Raw genomic sequence first — 21596 nt, 5'->3', positions numbered from 1 at the left:
CTAGGTTCTGACTAGTATATATAATGCTACGATAAACACAGTTGAGCACATGTCCTTGTGGAATGATTGAGCCTCCTTTGGGTATATAACCAAAAGTGATATTGCTGGGTCTTAAGATTGTCTTTTTCCTAATTTTCTGAAAAAAACTGCCATACTGATTTCTAATACAGCTGTACAACCTAAATGCCCCTCTACCAAAGAATGGATGAAGGAAATGTGTACATTTACACAATGGAGTATTACACAGAGGAAAAAAAAATTGCATCGTGAAATTTGCAGACAAATGGATGCATCTAGAAAACATCATATTGAGTGAGGTAACCCAGACCCAGAAAGACAAATATAATATGTACTCACTCAAAAATGTTTAGACATAAAGCAAAGAAAAAGAAAACCTACAATTCACAACCTCAGAGAATGTAAATGACAAAGAAGACCCTCAGAAAAATATACATTGATCTAATATACAAATAAAAAAAGACAAGGTCTCCTGGTTAAATTGGCAGCATGGGGAACTCAGGACAGGGTAGAAGGGGAGAAGGAGGAAGAGAGGGGAACAGAGAAAAATATATAGCTCAATAAAACAATAAAAAAGACAAACATGAAAAAATGGGGGACAGATAAAAACTGAAGATTCTCAACAGAAGAATCTCAAATGCTCAAAAGGTACTTAAATAATTATTCAACACCTTTAGCCATCAAAGAAATGCAAATTAAAATGACTCAGAGATACTTGCTTATGAAGAGGGATGCTTAAAAGAAATCCCACACTAGCTCAGAATTGAGAATAAAAGAGGGTTATTTATTTAGGGATAGACTCAAAAATCAATATTCTCTGCTGGAATGGAGAACAGTAACTGAATCCCTCAGCCAGAAAAGAGGTTGGCTGGCTTTACATGTGTTTAAATAGTACAAGAGGCTACTGGTTGTAGGATTTCCTACAGCACTTCCCTTTTTTGTTTAATAAGAGAGTTCTAAGCCTAATACAAAATTATATACAATAAGAACAAATATATTCTATAACTATTTTATCCTAATGAGTTTAAGTCTTATATAATAAATAACTTGGTGAAGTCATAAGAGGAAAGTAACTACAACTCTCTAGTCTTCAACCCCATTGAAGAATCAAGAAGGGAAATAATATTACTTGAGTAAGAAGGAAGTGCAATCAAGCAACTTCCAAAATGAGCAATATATGACAGAGACAATTAGCTACCCAAGCAATCACCCAAAGTCTCATTTTGCATTGTTGAAGTAACCAACTTTGGCTAAGGCCTAATGTAAATGACATTCCATTTTCAGAGGTAGAAAATTTTTCAAAATCATCTTACTTTGTATTGGCAAGATTTGACAGTTTTTTCCCATGTGTCCTGCTTATCCATTTCTGGATACCATGTACCTTGACAGTGATTCAGGCATTGCCCAAAAGCCATTTGTGCCAAGAAGAAAACAAACTCCAAGTGGAGTGTCTTGTGTGCTCAACATTCTTTCTGAGCAGCATCTGTCTCAGGCAGTTGATCCATAGCTTCTCCCTGACTCTGCCCTTCTTTCTCCCAGCATTCAACCTAACTTTCCCTGCCTACCTAAGCTCTGCCTTGGTATAGGTCCAAAGCAGTTTCTTTATTCATTAACCAATAAAAGCAACACATAGACAGAATGACCTCCCACACCAATCTTATACCAGTCAGAATGGCTAATATTAAAATCACTGATGTAAGCTTAAGAGGATGCAGAGTAAGGGAAACACTCCTCCATTGCTGGTGGGAAAGCAAACTTGCACAGTCACTTTGGAAATCAGTATGGCAGTTTCTCAGAAGATTGATAAACAATATACCCCCAAACAGAGCAATACTACTCTTGGCATATACCCAAGGGATGCACACTCATACAACAAGGACATTTGTTCAACTATTTTCATAGCAGCATTATTTGTAATAGCCAGAACCTGAAAACAACCCTGTTGTGGGACAATTATCTTGTACCCTGTAAAGATTTATCCATTGAATTGCTTTAATAAAATGCTGATTGGCCAGTACCCATGCAGGAAGTTTATGTAGGATGACCAAGCAGGAAGTAGAGGTAGGGCAATGAGGACAGGAGAATTCGGGGAAGAGGAAAGACTCAGTCTGCTGTTGTCACTCAGACACAGAAGAAGCAAGAGAATGCCTCCCTGATCAAACATACCAAGCTATTTGGGTAACATTGACAAGAATAATAGGTTAATGTACAATGTAAGGGTTAGTTAATAAGAAAGCTTGAGCTAATAGGGCAACCAGTTCATAATTAATGTAGGCCTCTGTGTGTTTCTTTGGGACTGGACATTTGCAGGACTGGGCAGGACAGAAATCTCTGTCAACACAAACTAGATGCCCTTCAACCAAAGAATGGATAAAGAAAATGTGGTACATTTACACAATGACATCATGATAATTTCAGGCAAATGTATGGAACTACAAAAAATCATCCTGAATGAGGTAACCCAGACCCAGAAAGAGTATGTATTCAATCATAAGTGGATATGGGACATAATGCAATGGATAACCAATCTATAGTTTATGACCCAAGAGAAGGCAGGTAACAATGAGAACCCTAAGAGAAACATACATGGAATCCTCCTAGCTCCAGGAAGTGGAAATAGACAAGCTTTCCTGAGAAAATTGGGATTGTGAGAGTGGGGGTTGAAGGAAGGATGAAAGGGGAGGAGGAAGGGAGAAGAGGGGTAGGTGACTTGAGTAATGAGGATTGTCCAGATGGAGGAAAAGAGAGGGAGAACAAAGAAAGAGATATCTTTATTGAGGGAGTCATTATAGGTATAGCAAGAAACCTGGAAATAAGGAATTTCCCAGTAATTCACAAGAATGACTTCAGCTAAGACCTTACGCTATAGTGGAGAGGACACCCGAACTGTTCTTCCCCTACTGATGGAGGAAAGTCATTGGTTAATTATAATAAACCAACTGCTTGGCCTCATAGCTTAGAACATAGGTGGGTGGAGTAAACAGAAGAGAATGCTGGGAGGAAGAGGAAGTGAGGTCAGACCCGACAGCTCTGCTCTCTGGAGCAGAGACACCATGCTCAGCTCTCCGGGGTAGACTCGACAGCTCTGCTCTCAGCAGCAAAGGCCCTGCTTCGCTCTCCTGGGTACATGCCATGAAGTTCCAACCCAAGATTTTGTGTGTTGTTATTTCAAGCATGAGCTAGCAGGCAGCTGGGGTGCTTGCTGGGGACGCAGACCCGCCGCTCCTATTTCAATACCCTGCAGTAACATTGATTACCTTAATTGTCATAGAAAACTTTTCCAGCAACTAATAGAAGCAGAGATCCAGAAATAACACTGGGCTGAGCTCCCAGAGTCCTGTTCTAAGGAGGAATGTGCAAAATGGTCAAGACCATGAAAGGGATACCCACAGAAACACCTGAACTCTGCTAGTGTGAGCTTGCTGACTCTGGATGACAGCTGTGGAACCTGCATAGACCCAAACTTTGTTCCATGAATGTGGTTGACAGTTGTGTGGCTGGGGCAGTCTGTGGGGCCACTGGCAGTGGGACTAGGATCTATACTTAGTGATTGAACTAATCTATTTGGAGCCCAATTTCATTGGAGGAATACCATCCTCAGCCAAGATAGAGGGGTGTTTTGGTCCTGCCTCAAAGTGATGTGCCAGACTGTTAACTCCCCATAAAAAGCCTTACCCTCTTTGAGGAGTGGATTGGTGGTGGCGTGGGTGGGAGTTAGAAGAAGCAGGAGTAGGGGAGGGATATGAAACTGGAATTGGTATGTAAAATGACAAAAAGATTGTTTTAAAAATAAAGAAAAAATGGAAAAAGAGAAAAAGACTTGGCTCAGTAAAATGTAGTACACTACTTAAGCATAATATTATAGTAACTGGCTATTTTATAACAAGCATCAGATGAAATGTATAGGCTCAAAAAAAAAAAAAAAACCCTGATACTCTGAAAGGGATACCATTCATTAAATTGTAAAAATAAAATAGATAATGAACACACAAAGACAAGAGATTTCAAAATGATAACTAGACAAGTTAGGAGGTAACTAGCATATGGAAAACCAGGTGAGAATGCTTAAGGTTTGTCAGCATATGGAAAAATAAGGATCTGCAGCTTACTAGGCTTTTCATGGTATAGTATTACTAAGTCAACCCCAAAATTCACTGGAATAATATTGCAGTGTTCAGATAGGCTTAAAATAATCATTTCCTAGCAAAGAATTTATGATTACTGCACAAGAACTGTGAAAAACTATATTCTGTCCTGTTAATAGTCAACTTCACACACCATGATCAGCCAAGAAAATAATTACCTAGATCAGATTGACCTGTAGGCATGTCCGGTATGGTGTCTTGTTAGTTGTTTTAAGAGAGCCCAGCCTACTTTGGGCAGTACTATGCGCTGATTAGATGACCTTTATCAAAAAAGTCAGCTAGGCCAAAGCCTGAGCAAGGTGTCTGGTCCTCCACAGTTGTTGCTTCAAGTTTCTAATTGAGTTTCTGCACTAACTACCTTCAATGATGGATTGTAGCCTATAAACTAAAATAAAACCATTCCATTCATAAGTTGCTTTTAGTGAGAGTCAAAGCATCAAAATGAAAGTAGAGCACCATGTAAGTCTACCTTTTATGTCACTGAGGAGACTCAAGTATGAGTCTCACTGGCACAGTCAGGGTCTGTGCAGAACAGTGCATAAGGGAGTTATTCACAGAAATGAGTTTCTGAGCTTCACAACTTCTGTTCATTGGAATTTTATAATTGGGTGTATCAAGTACTAACCTATCTTCATTTCCCTATTGGTGTGGGAGAATTGTCTGTATTTTGTCAATCATGTTATAAATAAACGCTGATTGGCCAGGTAGGAAATATAGGCAGGAAAACCAGACAGGAAGTAGAAATGATGTAATAAGAACAGGAGGATTCTGGGAAGGAGGAAGTTGATTCCTCCCTCTCCTGCCCAGACCACAGAAGCAGCAGGATGTGATCAGCCTCACTGAAAAAGGTACTGAGATGTGAGAGTTAGCCAGTGAGTAGAGCTAATGGGCCAATCAGCCTTATAATTTATGGAGATCTATGTGTGATTTTCTTTGGGGCTAAACAGTTGTGGGGTACTGGGCGGGACAGAAAAAAACCCAAACAACAACAAACAAGCAGGCCTTGCCCCTTCATGTTACACCCCATTTTCACTGTTGTATAAGGATGGTTAGTGTTATGATTGTGTTTTGAATCTTTAAATGGATGTAGTATGGAGAAAAAGAGTAACAATCCTTTTAGATTATAGATTGATAGAAGCTTCTTTTATGTTATATGTTTAAGATCATGTATAACCTAAAGATTCCATGGTATGAGGAAGAAAGAATGACTGATGGACCTTGGAGGTCATTTCCTTGTGAAGGGGAGATAAGATAAATAGGGTAACAATGAAGAGAAACATTACACTCTTTAGCATGCATATCTTATCTTTTCAAGGCATTAAGTATGCATTCTTTTTATATTATTATTATTTGTTTTCATTCCTTCCAACCACTACCCAGGGTTCCAGGACTCAAGGAGTGCAGGAAATAGCAAAGGGTGCCTAAAGTAAACATTTGAGCTATAGGGAACTCACCATAAAACTTACATGAGAAAACCATGAAAATCATAAAATAAAAGATAAAAAATAATGAAGCAAATGGAAGGGGGTGCATTGTCCATCTGGTGTAATACTTGGGGAAGTAATTTTAGAATATAAGTTGTTATATATTAATGTTTTGAAAAATATTGTTAGGACAAGTAAAATCTGAAGATATACAGTTGTATGTTGATGATTTGAAAGGGCATTTTCCAGAATACATGGAAGGAAGATTAAAGAAAACTTTGGAAAGACAAGGGAGAAAGACAAAAAAAAAAATGCCCTTAGTCTTCAGGACAATTCCCAAGTTATCTAAGTCAGTAATTGAGCAAGGATGCCTGAGTCTTGCCTAGATGGCTCATCTATGTTGAGGAGCAGAGACACAGAACATTGCTCCTACCTAGTATCTTGATTTGCGACCCAGATCCTGTAAGTGATGTGTTTGGGATCCATTAGGGAAATGGCAAGTTAAAGAATGGTGGCTGTAGTAGACATAACAAAAAACTACATTTCCCTTTATGTGACATCCGTAGTCTCTCTATATTTCTGCTTATATATCTTTCCCCCACCAATTCTTTAAATAAAGACCTGCTTATATTAAAATTTTTAAATCTCACAGATGACCTCACTGTAGAATTTTGGCACAGTGGGTTAAAACTTAACTTGTTGCGGAAAGATATAATAGGAAAAGAGCTTGACTCATTTACTATGCTGATGAGTGATAGAGTGCCTTGCTTATAACGTAGAATTCTTATGTGATTACAGATGACATTACTTAGTTGATTAACACAAAACTGAATGTAAATTGAGACTAACTGTCTTCCATTTTGGTCTGTCTGGCTTTGGGCAAACAATATCTGGAAGGCGCTGATATAAAGCTGCAACAAGTTCCTCAGTTCCAAGCCAATCATTTTGCCCCTACAAAGGATTTAGGGCAGCTTCAGTCCTTGGTAGACAGCTGTTTTCTGTGATAGAGAGGCTGCCTCTCATTGTGTGTGCTAATTAACTACAGTTGCAACTACTGAAGATCATATTCTTGTCTCTTTTTGCAATTTGTCTTCTTATTCTGCCTTGAAAATCTAACAACATAGGTGGAAAGGTATGTTTGCATCATCTCTGGAGAAGAACAAGTACTTTGGACCATTGAAAACCATCATTTCAGGCAAGAAGCAGCCTGGAATTGAGAAATAACACAGTGACTATATTTCTGAAGTGTTTAGTAATCCTATTTGTGCAGGTAAGTCTGATCAGGGAAAAAGCCTACGAGGTTGGTTACATTAATAACTCCCGGTATTTGGGGAGTTGCTTCTTTAACAACTGTAATCCCAGTGAGCTCAATTCAACTATTCTCGACTGGCTACAGCCCTGTGAAATACATGGTACTTAATATGTCACATGTATTACCAGCATGTTTGTTTGACAACAGTTCCTTAAAATGAGAGCAGATATAATTGGGAAATGATTGGGATCTGCCTCCTAGGTGCTTGGACACATAATAATAATAGCAATGATTTGGTCCAATTATTGTGTCACATCTAACAAAAGTAAGAGGCTTTTGATTAGACTGCTTCTCCTGCTACTACTGCAAAATAATTTTCAATGATCTTCAAGGTTTTAATTGCATTAGCTTGTTAAAACATCCCTTTTAGTTTTTCTAGGCATAGATTCTGTTAAGATTATCTATCTTGCCATTACAGTCTGGTGTTGGGCATTGCAGGGAAATACCCCTTTACTCAGTACCAAGATTCCTCTTGAATATTTAACAAGTAAGAAACAGAAGGTGTAGGGTTAATGACCTAAAAGCCTCAGGAAAGCAGAAATTCCCTGAAGGAAAGTTGACAGGTTGATAACATGTGCAGGTAGTTAGAATCTAAGGAAGTTCATATCCTAAGAACCTCCATTAGAATCCATGAGCAGAAAACATCTGACAAGGAAATCAATATCCCAAGAACCACCATTAGATTTCAGGTGCAGGAAAACTACTTACAAGAAAGTCAACATATAGAAAGTAACCTTACGAATTTATGAGCTTAGAAGTGCAGAAAATGAATCTACCGACGTAATCTTCTATCCCAAAATTTTCTTCTGCCCTAAAAAATCCTCAAGCCTCTTGTGTCTCCAGTTCCACAGAGAGACTGTTGCTCTTCCTTGATCTAAATCAAAGGTTATACGCTTCTGTTGAGTTTTGTTTCCTTTTACTTTTATTTTTACATCATCTCTATCAATACTGATTTAACATAGGGAGCACAGAAATCTCTGAGTGAGTGAAGTACTGAATGAAGATGTGTCTTGACACATTAATGACATTATGAGGACTTTAAAATCAGCAGGCACTTGAGAAAACGGCAAAGCTGTTTCTCAAATTGGATAGGCTAAAGAGAGACCACAAAGTTTTCCAAGGATTCCATGTATGAATGTTTATGAAATAGTGATTTCTTGCTCTCTCTGTCTCTGTTTTTCTGTCTGTGTGTGTATCTGTCTCTGTCTCTGTCTCTCTGTCTCTGTCTCTGTCTCTGTCTCTGTCTCTCTCTCGCTCTCTCTCTCTCTCTCTATATATATATATATATATATATATATTCACACAAACATATATATATACACACACACACATTTTGAACACTGTGGATCAGTGAATTTTCAAGTTGCTTCAGCATAGGAAAATTGATGTCTGATATGTTCTTTTTTGTATCTCCAAAATTAATCAATGCTATGAGCCCAATATTATAAAATTTAAAGAAAATATATCATGTGTGCAATTTTAGTAATAATTTACCTAGTTCTTCCCCAAATCATCATAAATAAAATTCTAACAAAAAAACAGCTTTGAAGTGCTATATATTTTTTTTTCCTTATAGTGGTTACTTTATTGTGACAGTGACATACATAAAAATGTATGTACAAAGTCTTAGTGAACTTTCTGCTATCTCTGGTATATTCTCATTTGAAAAATACAAGAAGGTATAAAAACATAAGAAGGCCAAAAGTTTCAAAATTAAGATTATAAAAGTAAGTTCCAATCCATTCTAAAAAAAATAACAAATTGCCATCATTCACATATGTTTGTCTAATAGTTCAGTATGTTTACTGCCTTTTGTGTTTTGCACACAGATAAAGAGAAAACTAGTATGGTGATGCAAAATGCTGATGAGACAAATCCAGGCAATCTGTATTAGAATTACTATTGATGTAATGAAACACCAGAAACAAAATCAACTTGTAAAGCAAAGGTTTTTGTTGTTGTTTTTTGATTACACTTTCATTCTGTTCATCACTGAAGAAAATCAGGGCAGTTACCCAAACCAAATAGGGACTTGGAGGCAAGAAATGATGTAGAGGCTATGGCAGAATGCTAGTTACTGACTTGTTTCTCATAGATTGCTCACTCTAGATATTTTTAACACTTAGGAACACCAGATAAGGAGTGACACCACCAATAATGGGCTAGGTACTTCCAAACCAATTACTAATTTAAGAAATGTACTAGAGGATTGTCTGTAGCCTGTTTGAGGGAGGTATTTTCTTAAGTGAGGTTCCCTTCTGTCAGATGTCTCTAGCTTATGTCAATTTGACATAAAACTAATCCACATATGGGTTTTACTCTTGGCCCTATGCTATGATGTTATAACACCTATGAATACTCATTGTATTTAGAATATTGCACTTTTTTTTTAGTATTTAGCTAGTACCTTTTCTTGCTTGCTCAAAATTTGTAAACATGTTTGCAATTGTAGAGTCTAAACTCTTGTCACATTTTTAAAATACTGAAGAATTACAGGACATTCAAAAGCAGCAATGTGAAAATACACAGTACTAAATATAGACACAAGTAGCTGAGCAAGAGCAGACTGTGAAGTTTAGTGATGTTTTTCTTCATGTTTCCCTTTAGTTATGTTTAAGTTCCATTTAATTGGAGACCCTTCAAAAGACTAACAAGCATTGAATAGATCAAATTTGACAGTCTATTTTTGGAAAATATAATTATAGTTACAGCATCATGGATCTGGCACTGCTAAAACATAAACATACGATCTATGACTTTCTTAATATATGTCATTCTAATAAGTGGAAGTTTCTTTCACTTTTTGTTGCAAGGAGAGGCTTCTTTGTCCTGTCTACCTGGCTAGCTTAACCCTGAAATAATCACACAGACTGTATTAATTAAATCACTGTTTGGCCCATTAGCTCCAACTTCTTATTGTCTAACTCTTACATCTCAGTTTAACCTATTTCTTTTAATCTGTGTATCACCACATGGCAGTGGTTTTCCAGGAAATATTCAGCACATCTGTCTCTGGCAGCTCCATGGTGTCTCTCTGATCTTTTCCTTCTCCAAGTATTCAGTTATGTCTTCCCTGAATACCTATGTTCTGCCCTATAAATAGGCCAAAGCAGTTTCTTTATTCATTAACCAAAAAAAAAGCAACACACAGATGAGACTCCCACATCAGCTCTTATTGGTTTCAGTAATAGTAACTTTCTAACACCAGTATTTCTTACCCAATATTTTTACGACATCCACATTGCCTAGAGAAGGAGTAGATGGTTTTGGTCATTCATTGGATTATGGATATTTGTCATGGTTTAGAAGGTTATCTACAAGTTATATTGGTAATGATCAGGAATGGATGTTCCAAAGGTACAGAAGAACTTTGGGTGACTGTGCAGGTAGCGAAATGTCTCTGTCAATTCTAGAATTTTGGAAGTTGCTTACAATGCTCTTCCTATTTATATAGGTAATATTATATCCTTCTGGGGTCTTTGATGGAGTTGAGGAATAGATAATTATAATTATAGTTTTCCTTAGTTAAGATAAAAGATAAAGTAGATATACTCGGGCAGTGGTGGCGCACGCCTTTAATCCCAGCACTTGGGAGGCAGAGGCAGGCGGATCTCTGTGAGTTGGAAACCAGCCTAGTCTACAAGAACTAGTTCCAGGACAGGCCGCAAAACCACAGATAAACCCTGTCTCAAAAAACCATAAAAAATGATATAAATATTGTAACTGTAACTCTTCCTTGATAACAATTTGGTTGTATGTAATCTTGCTATGTTAAAATTAAAACCTTCCTTTTTATTTTGACATAAAAGTAGAGATGATGTGGGATTCCCCCTCTGTATGCTGTGAATATCATTGAGCAATAAAGAATCTACTTTAGGCCTATTTCAGTGCAGAATGGGGCAAAGCAGGAATTCCAAGCAGATAAAGGAGGAGAGAGTAGGCAGAGTCAGAAAGAAGCCATGCAGCCACCACAGGAGACAGATGCAGGATGCTGGATGAAAACTTACTAGTAGGCCACAACTATGTGGTGATACACAGATGAATAGAAATGGGTTAATTTAAGATATAAGAACTAGTTAGCAATACACTTAAGTGATTGGGCAAGCAGTGTTTTAATCAATACAATTTCTGTGTGGTTATTTAGGGTCTGGATTGTTGGGAAAAAGCAAGCAACTTCCAAATACAATCCATCATAATGAAGTAGGCTTCATCCCCAAAATGAAGTGCTTCTTCAATATATGAAAATCTGTCAGTTTAACCCACCATATAAACAAAATAGAAGAAATAAAGCCAGATGACCATCTTATTAGATCCTGAAAAACATTGTTTTTGCAAAATTGAACACGCCCTCATAATAAAAGTCTTGGGGAGATCAGGTATAGAAGGGACACGCCTAAACATAATCAAGGTACTATAGAGGAAGCTCTAACATCAATTATATGGAACAAAACTCAAAGCAATTGTACTGAAATCAGGAACATGAAAAGGCTGTCTACAGTCTCCACATCTAGTCTACATAGTATTTTAATTTCTATCAGAGTTAGAAGAACACGAAAGCACATCAAATTGAAAAGGGGAAAGTCAAAGTATTGCTATTTGCAAATTATATGATAGTAAATATAAGTCACCTAAAATATTTATCAGGAAACTCTTTTTTTTTCTTTTCTTTTCTTTTTTTTTTTTTTTTGGTTTTTCGAGACAGGGTTTCTCTGTGGTTTTTTGAGCCTGTTCTGGAACTAGCTCTTGTAGACCAGGCTGGTCTCGAACTCACAGAGATCTGCTTGCCTCTGCCTCCCGAGTGCTGGGATTAAAGGAGTGCGCCACCACCGCCCGGCTTCAGGAAACTCTTATAGCAGATAAATACCTTTATCAAAGTGGCTCGATACAAGATTAACTTAAAAAAATCAGTAGCTCTCATATATTCAAAGATAAATGAGCTGAGAAAGAAATTGGGGAAAAACACCCTTTATAATAGCCACAAATATTATCAAATATCTAGAGATAACTCTAACTAAGCAAGTTAAAGACCTGTATAATAATAATTTGATATCTTTGAAGAAAGAAAGTAAATGAGATATAAGAATATGAAAAGATATTCCATAGTCAAGGATCAGTGGGATAAATAGTAAAAATGACATACAATAAAACAATCTACAGATTCAGCACAGTCCCCTGTTAAAATTCTGAGTCTATTTTTAAAGAGCTTGAAAGAATACTCAATTTCTGATGATGCCCATTATAAGAACATAAACCACCTAGATGAAAGGATAAACAGAGAACTCTAAACAGAGGAATCTCAAATGGCTGAAAGATACTTATGGAAATGCTCAATATACTTAGTCATCAGAGAAATGAAAATCAAAACAACGCTGAGATTCCATCTTATACCTGTAAGGATGGCCAAGATCGAAAACACTGATGACAACTTATGTTGGAGAGGTTGTGGGGAAAAGGGAACACTTTTGCAATGCTGGCAGAAATGCAAGCTGGTACAATCCCTTTGGATGTCAGTGTGGCGATGAAATCTTGAATTTTGCAGGAAAATGGATGGAGCAATAAAAACATTATTTTGAGTGAGGTAACCCAGACACAGGAAGACAATTATCACATGTACTCAATCATAGGTGGTTTTTAAACATAAAGCAAAGAAATCCAGCCTACAAACCACAATCCCAGAGAATTTAGACAACAAGGAAAGCACCAAGAGAGACTTAGATATATCTAATCTACATAGGAAGTAGAAAGTAAAAAAAAAAGACAAGCTCTCCTGCGTAAATTGGAAGTATGGGGATGTGGGAGGAGGGTTGAAGGGGGAGGGGAGATGTAGGGAGGGGAGTAGAGAAAAATGTAGAGCTCAATAAATATTAATAAAAAATTAAATTAAAAAAGAAAGGCTATGGAAGGTGTATTACTGAATAATGGTTTCCCATGATTGTAAGTGTGGGAAACCATAGGATAGCACACTGCTATTCAAAGAAGATGGACTACATTTTAAGTTCAGAGAAGTCATTCCAAGTCTCTAAATGTGACAAGGTTTACATATGCTTAATTATCCAAACACTCGAATCATGTGTTTAACATCCACTTACTGTAGATGATTCTAGCAGTGAGTATTTGTTTCAATGTTTCCATATATGTGCATATATATTTTCTGGAGGCTGGGTATATGACCAGAATTTAGGAGGAAGCTACTCACTTAAAGTATTTTGTTCCTTTCATACTTACGTTGCTGGTGTTTTCTTTGTGGTGAACAGGACATTTTTATTCAGAAATTTAAAACTATCAATAGATATTAAAACTAAAATTGATTGTCAAGTTCACCCAAGATTATTTCACATATATATGTGCACACATTTATATGTACATATTCAAACACATATGTATATAAATATATCAGATAATGGTGTTTTTCTTTTATTATTATTATAACATATGTAAGAAAACATAAATATATAAAATACTACCTGCTAAATCCATTTAGTGTCCCATAAATATATGAGACATGAAAGTAGAAAAGAGATTTTGAAAGTGAAATGAAATATTGGTAGAGATGAGGGGGGAAGTGAGGAGCGAATGTTGTCAAAGTTAGTGATATACGTTTATGAAAATAGCCATATGAAACTCATCACTATGTGACTTGAATATAATGCAAATTAATTAAATCTATGTAAATAATTTGGTACAATATAAAATTCTCAGCTTCAGAAAGATTGCTTCCTAGAATTAACATTTTGAATACTCATTAGACCACAGTAAAGAAGTTGACCCAATCATATGATTGTCCCCCAAAGCAAATAAGAATGGGCATGTATAGGAAAGTGATAGCAGCACTCTCCCCAATATCTTTATTTCTTACACAGAAGAAAATATCTTATTCATGGGTCATTGAGAGCCATGGTAAGAAATGTGAATAGAAGAATAATGTCACTGAGGGATGGGCCTTGACCTCCTCAAGTATCTAAGGCTGCTTCTAGGTTCTCTTAATTTGCTCCATCAATTTGCCCTTATCTTCTATCATTCAATGAGCCTCTCTTTGCTTTCTGTTGTATCAATGCATCTTGTCACCACTTTTACCTAAGGAAATCAGTTTGGCTCCTCAATTCTTGAAATTATATTACTTTATTTACCATGGATGTAAATGATTTTATTCTGCCCAGTATTACTAGTTTTGTCAAGAAGTGTAGTGGTGGTGGGGTTTTCAAATAGTTAATAGATTCTACTGTTTTGTTATGACTAAATATGTCTTAAATTATTAATATCTTCTCTTGAAGGAGTCAGTTTTCTTTCAAACATTTGGATCTGTGCCATGCTTTTCTTTTATTCATGTACCTTGACTTTGACCTTGTTTCTAACTAAGTAGTATCTTGGTTTATATTAAGAGATTTTCCTCTTTCCTTGCCCTACTGATGTTATAACTTTTCCTGTATTAATTCTTAATGAAGTGCAACATGCACAGATTGATTTACTCTGACTTCTAAATCCAATCTATTTCAGAATGACGGAAAAACCTCAGTTCACCCTGTAACACCTCCTTGTCAGTATGCTCAACTATTTTCCTTTTCTGATATTTATTTCAAGATGTAGGGTTCAAACAGAAGATGGATGAAAATAATGAGGTACAATTACATATTTTTTTAAGTGGAATAACACATATGAAGTAAATCTAAAAGCAAATAGACAAAGAGTTACTTGAAAATTTAGTAGAAATGATGTGGTCATCCCTACCTTATACTCCATACACTGTTAGCTAGTTACCCGTGGTGATAAGTCTCTCTTGGTATTTTTGTAAGAAAAATAAAGCTGTCATTTCCATTATTTTACACACAATAATAGAGTTATCACAACCTTGTATAAGTTAGAGAGTAAAAATGTCAATTACACAATAGTCAATCAGAATATGTTATAACATTACTTCAATTTATTTTTAATTTGCTTTAATTTTAATTGAAATAAAATCATATAAATTCTCCTTCCCTTTTCATCCTCTATCCATTCCTATGTTACCTTCTTCCAAACCCTTCCATATCCATTATCCTACACCCACTGTAGTTCATGGGGAAATTTTTATTATTTTGTAACATACATAAAAAACAATAAATGCAACTTCCTGAATACATTTATTGGTCCTTGTATGTATACGATTTCAGAGCTGACCATTTAGTGTTGGATAAGACTTTAGTGGGCTCATTTATGGAAAATCCTGCTTCTTTCCCTCTCAGCAAACATCAGGTATCTATATGGTTTTTTTTTTTTTTTTGGTCTAGTAAAGGGGACACTGAGATTTCTCTCTTTCATTTTAGTATGTACAACTTCAGTTTCAATAAATTCTTATTAAATAACTAATATCAAGTCTGGAGTTAGAGTATATTTGTAGATAAAAGAAGTTTATGATTCACCTTGATTTCTTTAAATCTAAAAATGAATTGTTTAGAATTGTCAGCATGTATACGATATGAAGAATAGATATTTCAAGCTGTTAAAGCTAAAACCATGAATAATATTGATATAAATGAAAACATCAAATGTTACTAGGAAGAGTAATTTTTTTTAGAGTAATTGCTATTCTATTTGCTATGTGACTTAAATCACATAAGATCTCTCATACCTAAGGGTTGAAGAACCTAATGACTTATTGGTTTAATTGATATAGCACCAAACCACAATTGAATATCCATATGGGTAATATCTACATTTACAGGTAAAGGCTTTTCTCAGCTTTAAACAGGGAAGTCTCTCCTTGGAATGAATGGAGATAGAGGAAATGACCTACAGCTGCACTAGAAACTGAACATAAAAGATGATTGAGGACTCAGCCCTTGACAAGACATTTATACCTCCAGTTTAAGGCTCAAGAGACATTGTGGAAGAGGAGTTAGGAAGAATATAAGACTCACAGGATAAGGACAGTGCCTATGAAATACTATCTTCTAAGCATGACATAGACTTGGGAAGCACAAACTTGTAACGTCTTTGCATACTGCTACTGAGTCACACAGAAGTTGGCCATAAATAATGCTCAGCTATGGAGGCAGAAAGGAACATTAGGGCCCCACCACATACTGATAATATGTTAACAATTAACAAGTTCTAGGAAAGAGAAAGGCATGATATCTAATTGTGCACCTGTTAGTAAGCCCACAAGGCTGTGATGTATAGTTGCAAACTTAGGATTACACAGAAATCTCTGATTAAACTCTGGGACAGACAAAAAAAAAAAAAAACAATATATAGGGGAAAAAAAAAACATTTGTAGAGAGAAGGTGTTGCTGGTAGAGTCCGCAGAAAAATAGGCTAGTGTGGGAGGAGAGGGACTAAAGTACCTAATGTGTGTGTGTGTGTGTGTGTGTGTGTATATATATATATATATATGAATGTGTTAAAGAACAAAATTTCCTAATAAAAATATAGAAAGCACTCTTCCAAAGATAGGTAAGACCAGAGCTTGTAAAATTGCTAGTAGTTCAATAACAAGTGCTACCCAAAGAATTAGAAAGTGCATATTTCGGGATCATGGGCTATTGGGTCATTTTCATAGTATGCATCATTTTTTTAAGTTAATTTTCTCATTCTTTTTGGCCTATGGTGGAAGAACAGTGTTTCAGATCTTCCTTTCTTATTCCAGTTTATTGTATATACTAACTTTGATCTCACTTCCCAGTTTACTCTGGTGTTACAACTCTCCTATCATAGCTGGGAGTCCCATAAATCTTCGGGAGGGGAATTGGAGGATGATATCTTCCCTAATTTTTCCATGCAGATGAAGAATATAATTCCTACCTACAAAGATCTATATAACTCTCAACTATGGAGAAGAAGGTCTGGATTTCCTTTAAGTGGAATAGAGTAGAATTCCTGTATTACAGTAAGTTTTGTTTAAAATTACTAAATCCTGGAGTCACCAATCATACAAGGATACTAAAGATATTATGTTTGAACAAAGAGTAACATGCTAATTCCAGGAGAGTCATGACCATGGTTATCCTAATAAAGCCATCCTCTGTAGCTTACTACCAGAGTTAAGATCTTTTGGACTGAAAACAAAAACAATCCTACTGATAGTTATCCATTATATATTGAGCCATGTGGCAAAATACTGAAGAAAATGCTTAAGAAAGAATCCAAAATCCAATGGAATTAATTACAAGAAAAATACTGTCAATTTGTAATCATTGAGTATATATTACACAAACATTGTCAAATTAAAAATAATGAAGTAAACTACAACATAAAGTTAGATAATAACTATAATTTATAAAAATACATATTTTATTAAGAAAATAAGACATAAACTTCCTTGTTTTATCTTTTTTAATTTTTCCTCTATTCTTTGGAATTTCATTCACATATATAATTTAATATAATCATAGACTTTTTCCTTCATGCCATTTTCTTCCTTTAATTCCTCCTATACTAATTACCCCAGCACATCTCCCTCCCAAATTTACAACTTTTTAATAGCTCATTAATTCCACTCAGTGATGCCAATAAGTGTATGGGTGTGGGTACATCCACTAGAAAAAGGGAATCTTACCTGTGGTCATCTCTTCAAAGAGAAATGATTTTTCCTTCTCTCAACAACAATCTACTGCCAATGGCTTAACTATAAGTAGACACCATAAGGAGATATCCATGCCTTAAGATAATCTACCAGATCTATACCTGGATTTAGATTGATTTGATCTTTAGCACATTGTAGCAACTGCACATAAGTGTTTTGCTTTCAGAAGTTTCACATTAGGTAGCATTTCGGTTTAGATAGAGACAAAGCCTTATTTTTCTAAATTCAGCTGAGCACTTATTTTCCAGTGCCCAGGTTTGTCATAGTTAGGACAAGAATTTCCCCCTGTGTAATCCTGTATTTGTGATATGGTGCTATAGGGATTTTCTTTGTTATGAATCTTGCTTTATTGAAACAAATTTAACGTCAATTTTATTATATGTATATTTATGTTCTTGCTTAAGGTGTTTGTTGTGTTTGTGCAGCTCATTTAAAATGTAATGTATAATTAAGAAATATAGGTTAATAGATAATCATCTATAATAGTCTATCTTTTGTTCATGTTAGTTAAGTTTTCTAGATATATAGAGATATATTTCAATTAGATATGTATTCCTCAAATATTTCAGAGACCTTCAGAATATGTCATTTAAAATGTTTTAAGATGAGATACATCTGCTCCTGTCAACTCCAATCTATTTCAAGAAAATAATAGTCATCAAAGAGGCTCCTCATAGAGTTTGTTAGCCATTTGGGCAAGAAACTGTTTATGCCTGGACTGCTTGATGGACTTTGCCATTAAAAGGGAAAACAAGTCTTCAAATTTTCTGCTTTGTGGGCTATGGACCTGTAGGCTGAAGATGGATGTCCCAAAGGTAGAGAAGAACATTGATTGATTGCTCAGGTATCAAGATGTTTCTGTCAATTTTAGAATTTTGTAAGTTGCTTACAATGTTCTTTCTGTTTACTTAGGTAATATTATATCCTTCTGGAGTCTTTGATATATTTGATGAATAGATAGTTATAATTATATTTTTCCTTAGTTATGATAAAAGATAAAGTGGATATAAATATTATAACTGTAATTCTTGTTTGATACCTTTTTGGTTATATGTAATTTTACTATGTTAAATTTAAAACCTTCCTTTTTATTTAAACAGAAAAGGGGAAATGATGTTGGAAGTCCTTTTGTATATGTGTTGATTTTACCAGATAATGAATAAGGAAGATGATTTTTGCCTGTTAGGGCAGAGTAAATCTAGGTGGGAAAACTAAACTGAATGCTGTGAGAAAGAAGGCAAATTCAGGGAGAAACCAAGTAGCTGCCACAGGAGACAGACATGTTGAAATTTTGGTGGTTGGCCCCGACATTGGGGTGATGCACAGATTAATGGAGTTGGGTTATCTTAGGATATAAGAGCAAGCTAAAAATATGCTTAAGGTATTGAGCAAATAGTATTGCAAATAAATCCTGTCACAGCAAGTATTGGCAAGCTACTTTTGCTTACAAATCATTTATGTGTGTCTGTGTGTATATGTGTAGTACACATTTATTGACCTGCATACATTGAACCAACTCTGAATCACCAGGTAAAGTCAAATTTATGGCTATAGATGATCTTGATACCTACTGATATTTGTTTTGAAATTATTTGATTTATAATTTTTATATCTACATTCATCAATGATATTGGCCTATAGTATTATTTTACTCTTGTCTTTACTTGGTTATGATATTAGAGTAATATTGGCTTCAGAGGAAAAGTTTGGATGTGCTGCTTCTTTTCTGTTTGAACACTTAGGAAATATTGGTTATGATTCTTTATAAAAAATAAATTTTATTTTGGAGAATTTCATATAAGGGAACTGCATCTACATCATTCCATATACCTGTTCCCTTGTAATCTCCCCATAGTCCTTTTCCAAACTATCTCTTCGCTAATTGTTGTTGTAAAATGTATATACATAAGTATAAATATGCACATTAAACACAAACACACATACACACACATGAAAAAGCCCATTTAGTTTTGCTCACATGTACATATGTTCAGTGTTGACCACTTGGGATATGCAAATTTTGGGGTTCCTTGAGACATCTGATTTTCCCACTTATCAACTATTGACTATGTCTAGCACTTTACATAGTGGTGTGATAATGTGGAAATTCCTTGTGCACATTTTGAAGTCAACTGATGTTATTATGCAAGTTGTTCAGATAAGCATATGCTGTGATTTCATGAATACATTTCTCTGTAGTTTCTCGAGGGTATAATTTATCAATTGGTGCCTCAGGCCTCTGTTTCTTAGAATATTTTTGACCCCTCTGTAATTTCTGAAATTTTTCCTGAAGCTTAGGTTTGGAGGTTGCATTACAGATGTATCATAGTCACTTATTATCTACATTTGGATCTTTAATAATTTCCATAACCTTAAAATAGAAGCTTCTTTGAAGAGGGATAAGAGCTTGACCCTCTTGTGAATATAAGGACCAATGTTCTGGAAAAAAATATTAATTTCTTTTAGGTCTATGATCTCTACAGCCATGGGTAGCTGTTTAGGTATATTGTATCAGTCACAAATTACCTCCTGCTGAGTGAGCCAGAAATCCAATTAGGTAACTGTTAATTACCTCCAAGAAAAATGTGCCACAATTGCACCATTTTTAATGTATTGTCAGTCAAATCATGATTTTGCTTTATAGGCTTTATAGATAAGTTCAACTGCTGAATACTCGTTTTCCTCAGTAGCTTGCATGAACCTCCTAATTGTATAAGAACCACTCTTCAGGGATGGGGTTCCCAGTTCAGTTCTAGCTTTATTTCTCTCAGTATTTTCCTTCTTTTTATTTATTCTTTGTGTGTATTCCAGATCATGGTTTTCTTTTTTAATTTCATTCATTTCCCTTTACTTTCATATACACCCTGTGCTATTGCAACCCTCCTACCTCAAATAAAATGAAATAAAATTTAAGAGAACAAAGAAGTAAAAATATCAGTCTCCTCTTGGAAACTGTAGTGTGACACAGTAAGTCAATGAGGGGCAGGACCAGTTCTGGTTTCATGGTTTAACGGTCAGATCTCCCATGTCTACATCGTAGGGGCCTGCTCTACTCTGCTGCCCAGGAATGGTGTTGCAGCCACTCTCCTGAGTACTGTAGCTTATGAGGGGCAGGGACAGTCCTCCAGTTCTTATGACCACAGGGCCAGCTTTCCCACCTGCCTCATGTCCTGATGGGCGTGGGGGGGGAGGGCATATGTCCCCCACTCACTCCTCAAAATGCCAGAAAGGTAACTATTCTATGCTCAAATCTTCCAGGCTGGCTCACCCACACTTTTGCCTTGGCTTGGCTCTATTTTGCTGCCCAGGAGAGGTATAGGGCTTGCTCTCCCAGGTGTTGCAGCTGGTGGTGGGCAAGGACAGTTATTCCATACTTATAACCTTAGAGTCAGCTCTTCCACCTGCCTCTGTCATTGATTAGGGAAGGTAATCTCTCCCCAACGCAGGCTGTCATATGGCAGATGAGGGGCCTGGTCAGGTCTCCCACATTCACATTCACAATCTGGTTCACCCATGCCCTATGAACAGGGATAACTCCACTGTTCTTCCCTGATGAGGCATAGGGTCTGTTACCCTAAGTGCTGCAGCTGGCAAAGTGTTTGGCTTCCTCACCATCTAGAAGAGGTAGGAGGGACAAGGGAGGAGGACATCTTCCCCTCATTCTTACAAGCACTCCTTGGCTGAAAGAGGCAGTATCAGCTATTCCCCTCTCATGCACTGAGAAGTGGGTCACCTATGCCCCTGTCCATAGGGTCTACTTTACTATGCGGCTCCAAAGAGGCTGAAGGCCTCTTCTTTCGGGTATTGCAGCTAATGATGGGTTGGGTCATGTCGCCCACTTGCTACACGTGGTAAGGAGCTAAGTGGAGCAACTTTCCTTCACCACATAGCAGGCATGCACTGCTCTCTCCCTTTCCCATGGTCAGACACTTCACAGCAATACCTTACTTCTGGTACTGACGTTTATCTTAGTTACTTTTCTATTTCCTGTGAAAAAACAGCATGACCAAGGCAAATTACAAAGAAAATGTGTTTAGCTTAGCTTATTGTTTAGACTGTAAGGGTCCATGATAGCCAAGCAAAGGAATAGCTGAGAACTGACTTTTTTTTTTTTTATGGTCAGTGATCAGCAACATTGG

At 36.2% G+C, this 21596-nt stretch overlaps 1 pseudogene; it reads left to right on the top strand.

The window, feature by feature from the left end:
* The first annotated feature begins 21285 nt into the window (after positions 1–21285).
* Positions 21286–21596, top strand: part of LOC126495411 (ubiquitin-like protein 5) — a 1500-nt pseudogene continuing 1189 nt past the window's right edge.

This window comes from Alexandromys fortis, unplaced genomic scaffold, assembly GCF_014885135.2.
Source record: "Alexandromys fortis isolate MF-2015 unplaced genomic scaffold, M_Fortis_MF-2015_v1.1 scaffold_477, whole genome shotgun sequence".
NCBI lineage: Eukaryota > Metazoa > Chordata > Mammalia > Rodentia > Cricetidae > Alexandromys > Alexandromys fortis.
The sequence above is the reverse complement of the archived record's forward strand: the minus strand, read 5'-3'. Positions and strand labels throughout refer to the sequence as shown.